The 19,096-nt window shown below is 40.1% G+C and overlaps 1 protein-coding gene across 1 annotated transcript in view; it reads right to left on the bottom strand.

Annotated features, from left to right (window-relative positions):
- Positions 1–304: 304 nt before the first annotated feature.
- LOC309531355 (uncharacterized protein) overlaps positions 305–19,096 on the bottom strand; it is a 313,524-nt gene continuing 294,732 nt past the window's right edge. Inside the window, exon 8 of the transcript XR_014219235.1 lies at positions 305–812. The gene's annotated coding sequence lies outside the window, so the exon portion shown is untranslated. The remainder of the gene's footprint in view (positions 813–19,096) is intronic.

The following is a 19,096-nucleotide window of genomic DNA, read 5'->3' as shown; positions in this document are numbered from 1 at the left end:
GTGTGTGTGTATGAAGAATGCCAACAATTGGGAAGGCATTTTTTAACAACGCTGAAAACGTTCACATAAGAATTCTGCTCAGCCTTTATAAACCTTTTGATAGAGTAGAGTATTAGATTGGCTTCTGCTACAGTGACAAAGTCAGTGATATGTTCTGGAGTTTAACCATACGGCTAGCCAGCAGAGCAGAACACCCTAGCAATGACCCATTTAATAGGAAGCTTTTGGAGCAAAATATTTTCTGGTGCATGAGAGATGAACCTCTATAGGACACCCAAATGTGCAAATCAAAATTTATCCAATGTTTGACGAGTCTGTGATAAATAACTCACAGTAAATTACTATTTATTAAGAAAAATAAATATCAAAGAGTTACATATGACTTCAATGTGTAGTTACATAACTACATATTACAGAGTGGATTTCCCTGAATTTACACAAATACATGCTTACAAAACTGATGCTTCAGAAGATCTCGTCAAACTAGGGCTGAGAAACGGAAGTCTAACATATTCATAGCTGCATTTGAGAGTGGAATCAGCTCACAAACGTTGAGTGCACTACCATTTTCAGTTGACTGATGGCCAAATTGATGTTGATCTTTCTTTTTCAGGTTAAACTCATTCATGATTATCCACAGCAGGTGAAAAATGAGTGCTCTTGTAAAGCAGCATGAAGTAGAATCTCAACAGCATACTGAATCAGCTAAAGTCCTTTCAATTACTTGTTGATGAGTTCACTCCTTTGAAAATAAAGGCATGTTTCAGAAAGTCTGGTGTGACATTAGACTCCACAAACAATGAATATGTTCCCTAAAATAAGAAAAACAACATTGCCTCAGCCATCAGGCTAATAGTACTGAAACTAACATTACATTGCAGGTCAACAAAGATCTCAGAATGTTTCAGAGAGCAACACCTATATTGGAAACATTTGAGAACTGAGACCTACTGAGACCTAAGAACATGTGCTCAGAAATGTCCCACTGAGTTCAATGAGACCAGTCCCTCCTTTACATCTACCTAATTGCTTGCTGGTACCTCTGTGGTTGCTTCCATATCACTTCAAGATTATTAAAAAACAACCCAACAACAACCCTTTGGCTATGTGGCTCATTCATTCATTTAAAAAATAACTTTCTGTATTTTCTTTTTCTTTTAGAATCCCTAATTAAGACCCAGACATGGGCATAGCCAGGCAAGCAGGGGGGCAGCTACCCCCCCTAAATCATGCAAATAAATAAAAACACTTGACAAAAAGTAGACATTATCAGAATATTTTAAATTGAAACGTTCGCTGATATCACTTGGATGATGTTGTGGTACATTCTAGAGACACAATTGGCAACACAACTGAGCGATAGGCATGGCTTCTGTGAACTGACCAATCGCATCATAGGTAGCTCGGTTCTGGAACAGGACAGGTGAGTGTCCTGCCCCACAAGAGAAATCCTGGCTACACCCAGATTCAGCATATATCCTTATATCATGGATAACATAGTGTCCTTCAGATTTTTCTGGACTCCAGCCGCAGTCAGCATAACCAATGGTCTGGGATGGTAGTATTTTAGTCCTGCAATATTTGGAGAGCACCATGTTGGTTACCATTGCTCTAAGTAATCAAAACTAGGCTGTGGCCCACAAACTCCAAGAAGGGCTGCTTTCTCCTGCTAGTGCAATTGTTTTCTTCCTGGTTCAGGCTGAACTGGTAGAATATTCTAAAATGCCTTCTTAGAAAAGCTACAAAGAAAGGTTTAATTTAGCAGGTTTATTTTCAGTGTGCTTTGTAAACCAAGCTAAAGAATTTGAAACTGCCAAACTTACCATACCTAATACTTATTTGCAATTGACATGCAGTCATTGGGCCAATTACATTCTCACAACACACTTCCACATGTGCAACAGAACCTCCTCTTCCTCTTCCCCACAGTCCTCACGCACCCTCAAATTTTTTTCCAGAGGGTTGAGGAACAAAAAAATATAACTTGTCCTTCAGATACATGAAAAGATCAGCAATGCCATATCCAGATACTTTAATAACTCTTGGATGAGTACTATTTTTAATTTGACAATACAGCCTAGAATTTGGTCTCTTGTCACTATTATTTGCCCTAATTCCTCAGGTGCTCATCCTGAGGAAACTGGACTAGGGCAGACATGGGATTCTACCCTACATCTTCTGCTGTCCATACAGATGCAAAGAAGAAATCCAGCTTTTCTGCATTCTCCTTTTCCTCCCTTAACATACCTTTGGCTCCCTTATCCTCCAAAGACCCAATCAGCTTCCTAACTGGTTTCCTGCTTCAGCCACTTTCGGCCTGCCCAGGAGGTGGGATTGCGGGCTTCACGCCCACCCCCCACGTGAGCGGGGGCTGTTTTCAGCCCCTGCGAGAGCAGGGGAATCCCGGCCGCGTCTACCCCCCCAGCCAGCCAATCGGCTGGCTGGGGGGGGGGCGTGGCCTGCCCTATTTAGGGCCAGTGCAGAGGGGGCTCGGCCTCTTTTCGCCGACTAGCCCCCACGTTTTCCCACCCTCCCTCCCTTTGGGTAGGCTTTAGGTAGGTCTCTGACTTTGCTATGGACTTCGGTCTGTCGCCGCAAGGGGCATGGTAGGAATTTTTCCCAATTGGCAATTTACAGCCATTTGGTTTTTCGCCTACCTCGTAGCAACTCATCACAACCCTTCGGCATTGGCTGTAGGCATTGGTAAGAAGGGGTTAAGAGGATGGGGGGGGAGGAACGCCATCACCTCCCCCCAGTGAGCAAAGGGTGGTCCGTTAAAGGACTCCGGGGGGCGTGGCCCTGTCCAAAGCCTATGGAGGTGTGGGCCAAAGGCACGCCCCTGAGTGGTGACCCAGGGGAGCTCCTAGTCGACGTGCCTCAGCAGGAGACTCCCCCGATATAGTGTTAACCCTTCCCCGTGTCTCCAGCAAATGGGCTGGAGCCAGATAGTCGTTAGGACCAATGCCTAAGCCAATGCCTCTCATTCCTGAATTCAATAAAGTTGTGGCCTAATTCGCCCATTTAACCTTAAACTATGGTGTCTCGTGTCTTTATTTATCCTGGTGGGGCGGGCAGGAACTCGCCACGCAATAAGGTACCGTATTTAGATCATTTGTTATTGTTGGTCTTAATGTTTGCAGTGATGCACTCGCTGAATTCTCTTCTGCCCCAATCCTCATTGTTTGCTTGCATTTCTTTTGCCTAAGGTTATATTCCTTTTTGTTGTTCTCATTTGAAATGCTTCAGTAAGAAATGTGGGAGTGGAAAGAGGGGAAAGGTCTGCGGGAGGAGCTGGGAACAGGAGTCATGGGAGAAGCAAAGTAGCTCCGTAAACCTATGTAAAACAATCCACTACCCACAGGCATTTAAGCTCAATTAAGTTTGTTGATGCTTAATAGAAATTAGCCATCAGTTTTCAACCCTTGCATCCATAAGGTTACAATATTTTCAGAAAGAAGAAAAGAAAAGGCAGCAAAGTCCATGAAAGATATCAGATTTTGTGCATGGCAATCTTGTAGATACGAGAAGATGCATTTGGCTCCAGCTGTAATTAGTGTACAGCACAGTTTGGAGTCAACCTGTTTCCCCCTAATAGTTGAATCGTGAGTTTACACAGATTGTGAAGCTGCCATTCCTTCTAATAGAGATTTATTTACTGGCATTTAATTCATAAAGAAAATTAATGGTATTCATCAGAGTACTGATATTTTTTAATAAGAAGCATTAGTATGGTTAGCTCTTTCTGGTTCTCATTCCTCTTCTTATGAAAAAAAGGGAAAAGCCCAGAGGGAAAGAGATTTAAGACCTGGGGCAATGGTAGGATTTATCTTCTTTTATCAGAATTTCAGCCCAGGAAGTGTCACCAGCAAAAGCGATTAATATTTAGTTTTTCTGACAGTTTAAAAAAAGAGTGTGGGGGGGGGAGAGGGAAGATTTGAATAAACTGCAAAGCTGCCGGCAGAGCAGAACATTTGCTCTTGATTTAAGATGGAAAATTCTGTAGACAGGGCTTGTTGTTTTTTGCCAAGCTTCAGCCCTCAAAGCTTTCACCAGTCAAATAACCCTGGAGGGTTAATAGCTGGTAGACGTCCACAGGCAAAAGTAAGAAAAATGAGTTCGTCAAGGAACTGTATCATGCTTCCAACATGTGGCAAAGTAAGTGCCTCTTCACCATCTGTTACTTGTGTGACTATTTTATTATGTAAATGTTCGTACACATTGCCATCTAAACAAAGAGAAATTGCTTCTCCAGCAGTGTGTTGATGCTGCCAGGCATCTTTGTGTGCCATTATATTTCCCCCCTCCCCCCCCAAATGTGGCAGACAGAAAATCTTGGCTTCCGTTCATCCAGATTCTTCACACCACAATTAGTGAAAAAGAAACAGAACAAATACTATAAAATTAGAACAAATCTGTTTTTCATTAATATTTCTCAAAAAAATATTAGACAGTGAAAAAGGATGTAATACATGGACCATAGGCACACAGGAAGGCGCCTTTATTCTGAGTCAGAGCATTGGTCCATCTAGTCCAATACTGTACTGTTTATACCAACTGGTAGCAGTTCTCTATATCCTGAAGCTGGGTTTTGGGCAAGTGACTTGGGATGATCCACATGCAGGAGTAGCCCGATTTGTTTCATGATAGTGTTTGCAGGCACAGCTGGGCAGAGAAACGTTACATGTGACAGGAGGGCAGAACACAGAGACAACACTGGCCATTGCTATGGTCATAGCAACTGGAACTAAAATTGCAGTAATAGTCATAAGTGTCACATACTCACTCCCTGCTCATAATTGCTGGGAGTAAAGCAACAATGCTTTCAATAAGTTACCCTGAACCAGTGTGTGTGTGTGTGTGTGTGTGTGTGTGTGTGAGAGAGAGAGAGAGAGAGAGAGAGAGAGAGAGAGAGAGGAGGCAACCAACTCTTCCCTCGCTGATTCCTTCTTCAGTAACTGTTGACATGTAGATTTTTTCTAAGGTTTCACTTCCTTCCTGCTTTTCATCCAAGTCAGTTAGTCTTAGACCTTTCATTTGACTCCATGATGGTCACATCTAAGCTTATACTTAGAATGCCTTTGGTTGCCAGGAGCATAAACTTTCTTTATTCTTTCAACCAGCAGTCTTACAAGACCATTTTTTTCAGCACACTACAGCCATATATACCCACATTCAACCATGTTAACATTGTCGTGTGCAGTTGTATACCTGATGATTGCGTGGATAAACAAAGAAAACCACTGATGTTTTACAATTTAGTCATAGGATAGGACAACATATCTTTATCGGATGAGCTGCTTCTTTTTGAGGCTCAAATAACATGAGGTGTGTTTGACTGAGATGCTGAGATGCTTGGTCGCAAGGAAATCCAATTGGTCTTGTTGCACTCCACCCCAACCTCTGAGCATTGCAAGATTCCACAGTGTCACCTGGGGTCTGTGTTTCCTTTGGAAATGAGGCACAGTGGAGATTGTGGTGCTTTTATGATAGATGGTTTATTTACACATAGATACAACCCAAGCCTACAATGGAAGAGCTCACAGCATTCACACTCCAAGAGGGTCCTGCTTCTCCCATAACTGTAACCTTGGATTCAAAGTGACCTTAGCCATGGCTCTGACCCTCCCTCCAGCTTGCTGCATTTTACAGACTTTGTCTTTACAAGGCTGCAACCTTTTCCTCCTAGCTCACACCATGCAAAAACTCCAGTCCCAAACTCAACTCTAAAACTTTACTTCAAAATTCTTCCAAACCAACTCCGGATTGAGGGAGAGGCACCTCCCATTTGACTTTCTTAATGACCCCTTACCTTCTCTTTTCTTTCTTAATGGCTCATCTCCCAGGTGATTACCAGGCTGGCCTGACTATTTCAGCAACTGTGCTGGATCTAGGAATTAGAAGGCGGGTCCAAGTATTCAGCCTAACCTCTCAGACTCATAACAGTATGATTCTTTTTTTTTAAAAAAAAAAAAAAGGATTGGGATAGATGACATAAACAGAGAGTCCATGTGAATTGACCAAATCTGAGCATTTTATTGGAAAAGATATATAGAGAGAGTATGTGTTCACCTCCATACTTACAATAAGGTGTTAGGGTTTCAGCAGACCCATTCCCCTTCCTCTCCTCTCAGTTTTCCATTGTTTATCTCCACTGACCCTCTAACATTCTATATTTCAACTGCTCTGAAGTAAAGACTTGATTGAGAAACTTGCATGACTTACATATGTAATGCCCAGTCCCTGAGACTCTTTTTTTCACTTCCTCACATTGGTATTCAATGTGAACTTGCAAGTTCCATGTCCAGATAAGAAGGTGAATTGCCACATAAGGAGGTGTGTTTTGTTGTTGTTTTTTAAAAAGAATTTAGCAGAAACTTCCATCAGTGGAACAGAGAAGAAGGCAACTTTCACCAAATGCGCCTCCCCTTTGCAGCCCGCAGTGTCACCTGCACTGTTCTGAAGGCTCTCTACAGCAGATTTTGAGGGTGTGCTGAAGGAAGAGGAAAACAGCAAACATGTCATCCTTCTCCATTCCACTGACAGAAACCTCTGCTGAACCAAATAACATTCCATCAGTGTGAAGGACACTATTGTCCAACAATCCACCATGGTCTTTAGAGTGAACTCCGCCTTAGAGAGGGAGATTCAGTGTTGGAAGAACTAGAATCATGAAGAATAGCAAACTGAAGCAAACAGATATTTCCTTCTTTCTGTTTCCTTTTGCTTTTGCCTTGTGACATAAATTATTAGGGTTTGGGGGGTTGGGGAGGAAGTAAAAGCTCATGTTATATTCAATATTTATTTTTACTCTTGGGCCTTCATGCTGTCCATGAAGTCCAAGCTTTGATGGAACTTCAGTGTATGTAATACAAGAGGATAGACTGCACTCTGTGGAACCGGACTTTTATGTTAGCACACAAGGACTACTGTTTGGAAAGCAAAATATGAGCTGCTTTGTAGTCTAGCGTTCTGATTGTATATTAGCATAAAATTACCAATTTAAATTAAAATGTAATTATCCTAACTGCCAGTAGCGATTAAAATAAATATGAGCTAGACTGTACCCTCTGAAAGCCCACTGGACTTACAGCATTGGCCCTTAATCAAAACTTGCCAAGGACACAAAAGCTTTCAGTAATCTATGCCAAGCTATCTTGGTTTTGCCTGAAGCACCCTTCTGGTGGCATTTAAAACACCTGGTGCCCTAAGGAGGAGAAAAAAAATCCATTATACACTATAATCCCACCCCCTCGTTCTCTTTTTCAGCCATCTATGTACCAAGACTGGTGTCTGCATTGCTGACGGCAGAATAATATTATTTTATGCAAAAAGCAACTCGAAAAGTAAATTAATAGTTTTAGCAATTTGCTCAATCCCTGGCACCCAAGTGGTTATCTGCATGAACAGACTTCCTCATTGTGTGTTTTATGTGGCTTAATATAATTAAACTATCATTGCATGCATTGATTTAGCTTAAATCTTAATTTGATAAGTGGGGAACGTGTACATTCTAAGTGTGGGAGATTAATTGATACTTCAAGTGCACTTGGACAGAAGTAATTGAAGTCACTGCCAGACTCAGCCAATTTGCTGATTTAAATGTGGCTACTGATTTCATTCTGTTTGTATGATTCCTTATACTTGGAGATATCAGTTTACCCTGACATAATCATGGGAAAGAATTTAACTTTAAGATAACCAACCACTCCTGCAGCTGCATTGATTAACTTGGTTTCCTATTAATGTGCTAAATTTTGTAGTAGTAGTTGGGACACATTTTGCAGCAGAGCAAGTAATAACTAAATAAACCTTGGCATTAAGACTTTCCCTAACCACTCTTTAATGGGCTCTCCTTTTTATCACTCCCTAATTTGCTTTCTCATTGTGTGTGTGTGTGTGTGTGTGAGAGAGAGAGAGAGAGAGAGAGAGAGAGAGAGAGAGATGCATGTGCAGCAAAGGATGTACTTTTATTCCCGTCCAGCTGTGAAATGAATATGAAAATAGTATTGTTTGTAAACCACAGTATAAAGATGGTGTCGGATTTAAAAAATACAGTTAAATATTTGGATTACGTACATAAAATCACATTCTGGATTAATCCAAAATTATTCTCTTTCATAGGCTCTATAATCACATTCACTGTATTGATTGGAAATGTGTCAAGCCACTGAAAAAGTGTGAGAAAATATTGCCCCCCACCCCTGTCATCGCTATTCTGTCTGTGAATACAAATGAGTAGTTAACTTTGTGAAGAGTAGCTGCCACAGGTCATAAATACATTCCGGGGATGATAAGAAGGCACAAGTATCTGTGTCATAAGGGTACTTTTGCACATTATTAGGGCTCATTCACCACTTTCCTCAGTGAAACCTGTGGTTTAGCACTGAACTGGAGAAAAGAGAAATGGGGTTCTCCACGAATGCTTTCTATGCACAGGGCAAGCAGAAGTGTGGACCAGCTCTTTGTTGCAAAATAATAATAATAATAATAATAATAATAATAATAATAATAATAATAATAATACCTTTGTTGTCACTACACCACCTGTGTGCAATGAAATTAAATGAACCCCCTCCCGCACACACATACACTCAATCTTGTTTGCGCTCTGTGTGCTTGCCAGAAGCTTCACCTACTTGACCAAAGTTCTGCAGAGCTTTGGAGCCCCTGTCTGCCAGAATGGACCCTGAGAGTCTACAGCATTCCTAGTACAATGGGAAATCCGGCTATATCTCATGACCACATCAACTGTTTTAGGCTTGCTTGTTGAAAACCTCACCATCTAAATATTTGCTTATGATGACTGATCATCTGCTCTGCAGCTCTATGTCAACTTTAATTAAATAATATATTTCCATTGGATGTGCCCCCCATCCCGGTACATGTTATATACCACAGATCCTAATAAATAAAATTATATTATTTTGACATTTCATGTATTCATTCGTTTCCTTTTTTTTGGATGCTTTAATAAGCATATGGATACAGGATATAAGATGGAGATGGAGAACCTTTTTTGAGCTGAGGGTTATCTCACCCCAGTAGAAAGCTGTTTAGCTACTCACCTCAACACCTGCATAAGCTCTGTCTACAGCCAAGAATTTCAAACTGATAATCTAGTGACAATTCTCTGACTCCCTCCCTACCTTTACTTCTATACTGACTCTTGCCATTCAGTTTGCCTCGCTTTGTATAGTTGGTTAACACTGGAGAATGCCACTGGGACTTATAGATATGGGAGGAAATTGTTCCTTAAGCATGAGTTCCTGGGACAAATTTCTGAAAGTGACACAAATGTTTGTTCTACTGAATATCTGGCCTTCCATTTTGAACATGTGGCACATAATAACCTCCACAGCTGTGAAACCAGTAGGAATGTTTCTGAAGAAATGTAATCACAAGCAATAAGCAAGCCTGAAAGACAAGAAGCTCAGTATTTTTGACATGAGTTCAAAAGACTTGATGCTTAGCCGAACTTATTTGGTTTGACAATGAGGCCGAATACTTTCTCTATTAGTGGTCTTGTAAAATTTCCAAAGCTTCTGAGTTTATGTGCTCAAAACACTGCACATGTAGACTTCCTCCCCTCACTGATCTGTTGAGGTATTTATTTCTGGCTCCAAGCCCAACCACAGCTACAAAGGGAATATTTGTTTTAAAATAAGGCCTAACATTAAAAATCAGAGTAAAAAACATGATTCAAACTTCTTATAGTTTACCAAAATCACTTGTGTTGCTTCTTTATATCTTTTTTCCCCCTCTCTGTATTTTCTCTAGCTTGTATTGTTTCCATTTAACTATACTCTCTTTCATTTTCTTCTCTAATCTGTCTTGATGACAAAAAGGGACACTTCTGAAATTCTGAAATGGTGCAAAACAAGCTTTATCCAGGGATTGCAACTCTTTTCAAGTCTCAGCTGCTCATCACAGGATTAATTCTTCTACAAAAGCAGACCTGCTCACTGGGCATATAATCTCAGAAAAGAACACATGAATGTACAGTATACACCATCCAGGTCTGCTGGTTATTGGATAAGATGACTTGCCTGGGACCAGAGCTGGGTCAGGGCATATTGCTTCAACTTAAACTGAAAAGTATTCCAGATTCAACATTTGGGGCATGATCATTCTTTGCCTTAAAACATAGGAAGCTGGTGCCTATTGGAACTGTTGGGGCCGACAGAAGGAAAGCTAATGGCAGGCTGGGCTAGAGTAGGTACTCAGTCACACATTCATAATAAGGCAATTTGCATGACATGTACATTGAAAAGGAAGTTCCTCAGAGTTCAATGAGACTTATGAGATGAGTCAATGAGATTTTGAAAAGGGATACATAAAATTACGCTACCTCCTGAACTCCATTCACTGTTCCGACCGACAGAGTTTGGTCTAAGACAATGGTAGAACAAGAAGAAGAAGAAGAAGAAGAAGAAGAAGAAGAAGAAGAAGAAGGGTTTGGATTTGATATCTCACTTTATCACTACCCTAAGGAGTCTCAAAGTGGCTAACATTCTCCTTTCCCTTCCTCCCCCACAACAAACACATGAGGTGAATGAGGTTGAGAGACTTCAGAGAAGTGTGACTAGCCCAAGGTCACCCAGCAGCTGCATGTGGAGGAGCGCAGACGTGAACCCGGTTCACCAGATTACGAGTCTACAGCTCTTAACCACTATACCACACTATAAGATAGTGCAGCCTTTGGAAAAACCTATTTGCTCTTTTCATCCGGGTAAGTAATTTAAGTAAAAGGTGCTTAGCCTAGGTTTTCCCTATCCCTGACAGTAGACTTATCGGTCTGAATCACCGATGATCCCATGATCACTGAATCACCCGGGTCACTGATTTTTGAAGACTGAAATAATTATTGATCTAAGCCATATTTCCTTTCCTTTTGGAAATTTTCCCTGGATGTCAATTCTGCCTTTGAAATCCTGGTAATGTCCAGAAAAATCTGGACATTTGGCAGCCCTATGCTGCTGTTCATATTGCCAGAAAATAGGGCATCCTATTGCCAAAATTGCACTGATAACATTAGACAGAAACTTTGTCACAACAGGTTGTTTCACCCTATAGAACTGGGATTTACCCACTTCTGACTGCCATTATTCTATTGTTTGAACCTATTTTGATCACATGTAGCTAGGGATTAGGGGACGCGGGTGGCACTGTGGGTTAAACCACAGAGCCATGGGCTTGCCGATCAGAAAGTCGGCGGTCCGAATCCCTGTGATGGGGTGAGCTCCCATTGCTCAGTCCCTGCTCCTGCCAACCTAGCAGTTCGAAAGCACATCAAAGTGCAAGTAGATAAATAGGTACCGCTCTGGCGGGAAGGTAAACAGCATTTCCTTGCGCTGCTCTGGTTCACCAGAAGTGGCTTAGTCATGCTGGCCACATGACCTGGAAGCTGTACGCTGGCTCCCTCGGCTAATAAAGCGAAATGAGCGCCGCAACCCCAGGGTCAGCTATGACTGGACCTAATGGTCAGGGATCCTTTTATTTTAGCTAGGGATTAATCTAGTCCCTGTCCATTACACACAAGTAGTCCGCCAAGTCTGTTTGATCCAAAGTCTGCACAATTTTTAAAAAAGAAAAACCATTTTAAAAATCCACAAACTTTTAACAGATCAGCATTGTTTTGGAAGTATTGATGAGGTGGGCATATTTCTAGCTGCTGGCAGCAGCCTTTTGAAATTTTTCTGTATGTCTTGTAAGAAAGGATTAGATTTCTCCTCAATGCATTCCAGATCCATTTTGAATTAAAAATTGTATGTGACAGGGAATGTAGGATATTAATATTGAAGAAACACATTTATAGCACCATGATAAATATTTGTAAAATGTCATTAAAAACTGTTATACTTCTTTGTTCTCTAGATTGAGTAATAAAATAAACAAACATGGGACATGATTCGGCCAGAATTAAACACTTTTAAGTAACATTGATTTAACTAAGCACTTACTTACTATTTCAGAGAAATCAATAGAACTTAAAAACACTTTGCTTGATTGGATCATGCCCCTTAAAATATTTAAAAGACAGCATTTTAAATAGACATGAAAAGACTGTCAAGGGATTACACTGATTTTAGTTCAGGGGTCGAGAGTCTTTGGCCTTCCAGGTTTTGCTTGACTACCACTCCCATCATCCCTGAGCACTGGCGATGCTGGCTGGGGCTCCATAGCAACATCTGGAGGACCACAGCTTCTGCTTTAGTCAATTTGTTTGTGTGTTGATTAAAAGTTAAATGCCTTTACACATTACGTTGCAGGGGTCATTGAAGAAACTGAAGGAAGGCAGTATCTTTTAATTAATCACATTGTTAACAGGAAAAAGAATGTCAATAGTTGCTTTTTTATCAGTTTAGGCACCTGAAATATGGACAATTTAGTTTTTGAAGGTGGGTCCAAATAAAAACTGCAGCTTTTCTGATGTTGTTTGTCCTGTGTTGGTTTGTGATTGCAGAGCAATGTGGCAGCAATTGGGCTCTAAAGTTGAGCAAGTCCATTTTAGAGCCCAAGACCCCACCTTCCATTGGGAGCCGAGATTCTTTCTTTGGAAAAGGCAGGTGGAGGGACAATTCTGGCTAACAGCTGGCTACAATCTCAAGGAAACATTTTCAGCCAGTCTACACATGAATGCAAGAGTGGCTTGAACCTGTATTCATCCTGAAATTGATAATCAGTTGTGTCAACCCTAGGGATTGGAACTGAATTCAAGAATCATTGTCCCCTTTGGTCAAAAGAGTTGACAATACTTCTTATTTCTATGTATAGGTGAAGGAGGAAGATCTTATTGCACAGTAGTATATACAGGTTTCTTGGCTGCTCTTTTAATTTGCAACAGTAGCTTTCTGACATTTTATAGTTTATCAACCAAATATAAGGACTTGAACTTTCAGAAGGTCAAATCACTGTGGATTTTATCAGAGGTGTTAGGGAATTGGAACAGAGATTAAAAGATTAATAGATTTTATCTTTGCTAAGGAGTCAATTCAAGGACTTCAAATAACACTTCTAGATGGGAAAACTGTGATTTATTTTTCACATTAGGATGTGTCTGAAAGGAAGACATGAAGGATTTTTTTGAACAAGGCATTCATAATTGATCAGACTCAGTTTTAGAAAGATCCTCAAAATAGTTTTCTAAATAAATGAAGATCCAAGTTATATACACATTTGCAAAATGAGCTAAAGCACTTACTCAAACTCAGATATACTCAAAATGTATAATATTTTTGATATAGAATATTCCAACTCAAGTTTCCCAATAGAATATTGGGTTTGTGTGAGAGATAGTTTAAGTCTGAAATTTTGGCATGAAACAGCTGACTTTTATTTATTAATTTTAATTTGGTAAGTAGGTATAGTTTTAAGAGATCTATACAGCAGTTCTTGTGTATCTAGCAGCATCTCCAGGGATGTATGTCACGTGCTCTTTCAAGCTACAATTCATTATATTTATTACATTCCAGTGAGGAGAAATTAAAGAACCTTTTAATGAGGGTGAAAGAGGAGAGCGCAAAATATGGTCTGAAGCTCAACATCAAAAAAACGAAGATCATGGCCACTGGTCCCATCACCTCCTGGCAAATAGAAGGGGAAGAAATGGAGGCAGTGAGAGATTTTACTTTCTTGGGCTCCATGATCAGTGCAGATGGTGACAGCAATCACGAAATTAAAAGACGCCTGCTCCTTGGGAGAAAGGCGATGGCAAACCTAGACAGCATCTTAAAAAGCAGAGACATCACCTTGCCAACAAAGGTCCATATAGTTAAAGCCATGGTTTTCCCAGTAGTGATGTATGGAAGTGAGAGCTGGACCATAAAGAAGGCTGATCGCCGAAGAATTGATGCTTTTGAATTATGGTGCTGGAGGAGACTCTTGAGAGTCCCATGGACTGCAAGAAGATCAAACATTTCCATTCTTAAGGAAATCAGCCCTGAGTGCTCATTGGAAGGACAGATCGTGAAGCTGAGGCTCCAATACTTTGGCCACCTCATGAGAAGAGAAGACTCCCTGGAAAAGACTCTGATGTTGGGAAAGATGGAGGGCACAAGGAGAAGGGGACGACAGAGGATGAGATGGTTGGACAGTGTTCTCAAAGCTGCAAACATGAGTCTGACCAAACTGTGGGAGGCAGTGGAAGACAGGAGTGCCTGGCGTGCTCTGGTCCATGAGGTCATGAAGAGTCGGACACGACTAAACAACTAAACAACAACAACATTACACTTACAGTTACCCAAAATGTTTTGGGAAACATCTAGCAAAACTTTGTACTGTATCCCAAAAGCAAGCTTAATGATAAAACCTGCATAGTGTACATTGTTTGGAAAGTCAGTAAACTATTAAGGACAGATTGTATTGGCTCAGAGAGTAGCAACCAATGGTAAAAAAAACAAAAAAACAAACTGAGAATGTTGGAACATGATCAGTGCTGATCAATACGTGAAATGTTTTATGCGTTTGGCTTCATATTATTTCAGATTTAAAGAGAGCTTTGCTGTCATTGCTCTCAGTATTTTGACTGTCAAAAAATAGAGAAATAAATTCGGTTGCTCCTAATCCTGCCAGGTAACCTTTCTGGAATATATGAGTCATTTTATGACTGTCTTTGTATTTATTTATATATTTCCAGTTATTTATTAAATTTATATCTCACCCTTCCTCACAAAGGAGGCCAGGCAACAAACACAACAGTGATAAAACAATATAAAGCAAAACATATAAAACCATCTAAAAGTAAGTACTGTCTTACTGTGATGTCAATGTGCCATTTATTCTTTCATCTTTCCAAGGTATTTTAAATTTTGTATTACGTATGCTTTTATCATTGCAAGTCACTTTGAGACATTTTATGTAATAAGTGATGGATAATTGTTGTTGATGACGATAATAATAATAATAATAATAATAATAATAATAATAATAATAATAATAATGTTTGTCTGTGAGATGTGGATTTGCTCTGTTCTATCCCAAATGGTAGGTGGTTATGAGAGACTCATTGTTTATGCCAGCTAAGACCTTTATAAAGCAGAGCAGAGATATTTCAGTTACCAGCTGTTCACAAGTCATTGCCAGAAATACTTAGGGGAGGATAGGTTGCTCAGGGCATGTTACCCATCTCCTATGGATACCCCAAGCATAGTTTTCTACCTGGACTTTCAGTCAAACTTGCAGCAAAATAGACTTTCTCCTGTTTTCCTGTTTATGACAGAATTTCCCTCTTGCACATGCCTGCCTGTAAGCCTAGCAGTCCCAAGAGTCATTTCCTCAAGTGTTCATCTTCTTTCTCCTCCAGGTAAATCACAGCCCATGGCTGTTCCTGTTCAGCTGCTTTTAGCTTATTTACATCTTTCTGCAACTGTTGAATGGCTGTAGGAATATTCTTTGTAGTAGAGCTTTCATCAGACTGGCAAGATCGATCCTTCTCCTCTGAAGTGTGTAATTGCACTTGAGTCATAGATTTGTGCCTACTTAGAGAGGCCATATCCTTCACTAATTCCACCTTGCTTGCTTGTGCCACGACTTTATCCAGTGTTTTATGCTTCAACAGTCTCTGCTGCATTTACTGATCACCCTGCAATTGATCACCCCACAATTGATTGATCACCCTAGGTTTCAAACTGATATATTCCAACATGTCTGGTATATAGGGGGTCATGGTGGTATATGCTCTTAGCCAAGACATTGCAGGCTTTGTGTCAAGGATGTTTCACCTCTCTGGTCTGTGATTTGAAAGCTTAGTGAGATACCATTCAGAGGAAGCTGTTAGCTGTAGCACTCTTTGCAAGTCAGTAGCCAATTGATTATAATTTTTACTGATTCCGGAACTCAGTCCCTTCTTGGGTTCACAAGCTTTCCCTTGCAACACCCCTTAAAAAGTCATCTTTGCATTAAACTGTGCAGCAGTTTGAAATTGTTTGATCCTGTTTTGTCCCTCACCACTGCAGCCTAGTTGGAGATGCTGCATGTGAGCAGAAGCTGAACCATTGAGCATTTTTAGATCCTGTTTTCTGCCACCAAATTATAACAGAAGTATTCTTAATAGGGCTTGGCTAGAATCTTCCACACGAACCCACAGCAAAACAGGACTGACTATTTTATTATTATTTTACAAGCAACATGTGTATCTCACATGCTTATGACTCTAAGCTCTTCAGAAGAGACAATCTAAGAAACTGATTTAAAAATACCAGTAAAAGTAAAATGTTAAAAGCAAGTGACATAAAATAAAATCAGTAATTTTAAAACAATTTTACTTTTTAAAATCACATGCTAAAATCTCATGGCTGGTTAGACTTTCTGGAAAAGAATTTTTTTTAGCAGGCATTGAAAACAATACAGCAAAGGCACATTAGAAGACCAATTTCTTGCAACTGCAGAATGAAACATTATGTGACACTTGTAAAACTGCCAACTCCACAGATCTAAGTGGTTGATTGGGCAAAGGCAGATCTAGGGGAGCACGTCCGGTTCAGTTGCACCAGGCATGGAGCTTCTGGGATACCACAACAGGTGTTGCAACTATGTTGTCCAACGGAAGGCGGAAGGGGTGGGGGCACGGGATTTCCACATCACACAGGGTGCGACTGAAATTTGAGGTGCCAAGGTCCGCCACTGGATTGGGCACTTATGGGGGTGTAAACTGGTCCCAAACTATTGAGGACATTATAACAGTAGCAATTGGATTTTGGCCTGGTAAGAAAGCAGATCTCAGAACAGGGGTATTATATGCTGCATTAACTTCAGCTTCCATTCCAAAAGCAAGGGAAGCCCCACATATAACATGTTGCAGTAATCCAATCATAAAATCAGCAATACCCAAACCACCATAGCGAAGCTATCCCAATCCAGGAATAGCTATAGCTGTCACACTAGCCAAAGCTGATAGAAGGTGCTTCTAGCCATTGAGGTCACCTGGCTAAAAGTTAGTCACCAAATCAACAAACTGAGGTCTACTGAAGGGGTACGTAGACAAATAAATGATGAGACTTACCAAGGTAATATAAAAACATATTTATTCCCACTCCATCTCTATTTAGCCTTCATTCCTACACATGCCAAGAGTTGGTCCTCTTCTGTTAGAGGTGTGTGGCGGAAGATAATTTCAGATAGGAGTGATTAACAATGATTGATTGGCCCATGCCATTATTGCTTCTTTGATGGGTGCTCTGGGAAGTAATCATGTCATCGGTACTTTCCACATAATATCAACATTTTATATTGCCAGAGTTTCACAGAACACAGAGAAGCATCAAACATGCCAGTCATGTAACTTAAGAAGGCTTTCATGACCAGAAGGGTCAACTGCCTAAAGATAAAAGGGTAAAACATTATTTTGGACCAACTGTGTACTTAGGACGTGGAAGGGGATACAGCAGGAGGCCGAATGGCCTGAATTCCCCTCCAGGGTGTAGGGCTCTACAATTTTACCACAGCAGAACTTCTAGGAGAAAGTAGGGTCAATGGATTAGCCAATCAACACCATTCATGAAACTGGCCTACATATAAGTCCTCCTTTCTCCTCCATTGGGAAAATTTGAGGCCCACAACAACTTTCTGTCTCTCATTTTATGGGACCAACACAGCAGCAACTTTCTGATAAGGTTATCATATTCACTCTCTACACTACTGAGAGAAAGCTATAAACATGTGCCCTAGCATGACTGCATAAATGTAATTTGTCCAAATTTCTTCCAATATATTTCCTACAACTGTAATCTTCAAAAACAGAAACAGATATGTAAGGCATACAGGCATACTTTTAAAACTGCCTCAGTAATAATCCCCACATCAACTCAATATACTTACGGTACTATTCGTTCGTATAAATCATTTGGAGAATTTATTTTTGGTGTGAGATGCATTTATAACCAAATGCCTTATGGAAGACACTGTTTACAAGTGAAATGAATTGCAGATATGTCTGTCATTCAGAAACAGCATAACAGCAATGTATGGGAATATAAGAAAACATGGTTTTAAATCATGCTTTTATAGACCCACTTTGCCATAATGATCCGAAATTCCATAAGATGACATGAAGACAACAAATTCTGTGAGATGATATGAAGACAACAATCTTGGCAGGAAAATAAGATGTTTCAAAATCATCTTTTTATCTGTCACATTTATTTTCCATTAGCTTCCCTGCCACTTTCAACAAGTCACTATCAATCATTTGTTTGCTAAATGTTTCTGAAAGCTCAGAGAACCATACGAACTGCTACTGCTGTTTGACCTCTCACACTCAAGGTTAATGGAAGTTCTTTGCAGAGTCAGAAAAAAAAAGCATGGCTTTAAGCTAAACTAACCTGTCAGGGACAGCCAACCACAAATGGACCCAAAAATATCAATGCTAGTTAAGGTAATACAAAGTAAACAAATCCACCATTTTAAAGTCCCTACAGCTGGATTTTATTCTGCTGGTTTCAGAAGGCTGATCCCCTTTGTTACTAAATCTCACATTTTTGCATGCCCTTTCAAGTATCTTTGAAATGACTTATTTTAAGAGGTGAATGTAAAATTCTTGCATCAAATGGTTATGGTTTTTGTAATCTAGGCCTAATCTGGGACCTGGAAATCTGAATTTACTTATTGAAAAAGGAAGCAGTATTGATATGTAACACCTAGATCAACAGAATAAGGTTGAATTTTTATTTACTTCCAAATGGAAAGGCATTTTTGGGGACCAGGCTTGATATTTCACTTCAACTGTGTGGCATATAGACTTTATTAATTAGCACATCACCTTTATTCGCTGCTAACATATTAGTATGGCAGCATGCAGTACTGGGGGGGGGGGTTTAATATATTTTAGCACATTTGTATCCTGATCATCTTCTATATGGCTTACAAATACGTAAGAACCATATTTATTTTACATTCTGAACAGGGTCTGTATTATCTGCCAGCATGGAAAAAATAATAAATTATTTCTTCAGCTCAGAATGATCCCTAAAACATTTGCAACATTGCATTAGAATCTAATCCCACTGAAGTTAGTAGGACAACTAATTTGCTACCAACCATCTTTTTAATAACATGAAAGTCCACAGGAAGCTGCCTTATATTGTACTGAATCAGACCATTG

This window comes from Podarcis vaucheri, assembly GCF_965113315.1.
Source record: "Podarcis vaucheri genome assembly, chromosome: 4".
NCBI lineage: Eukaryota > Metazoa > Chordata > Lepidosauria > Squamata > Lacertidae > Podarcis > Podarcis vaucheri.
This window is presented reverse-complemented; position numbering and strand designations above follow the sequence as displayed.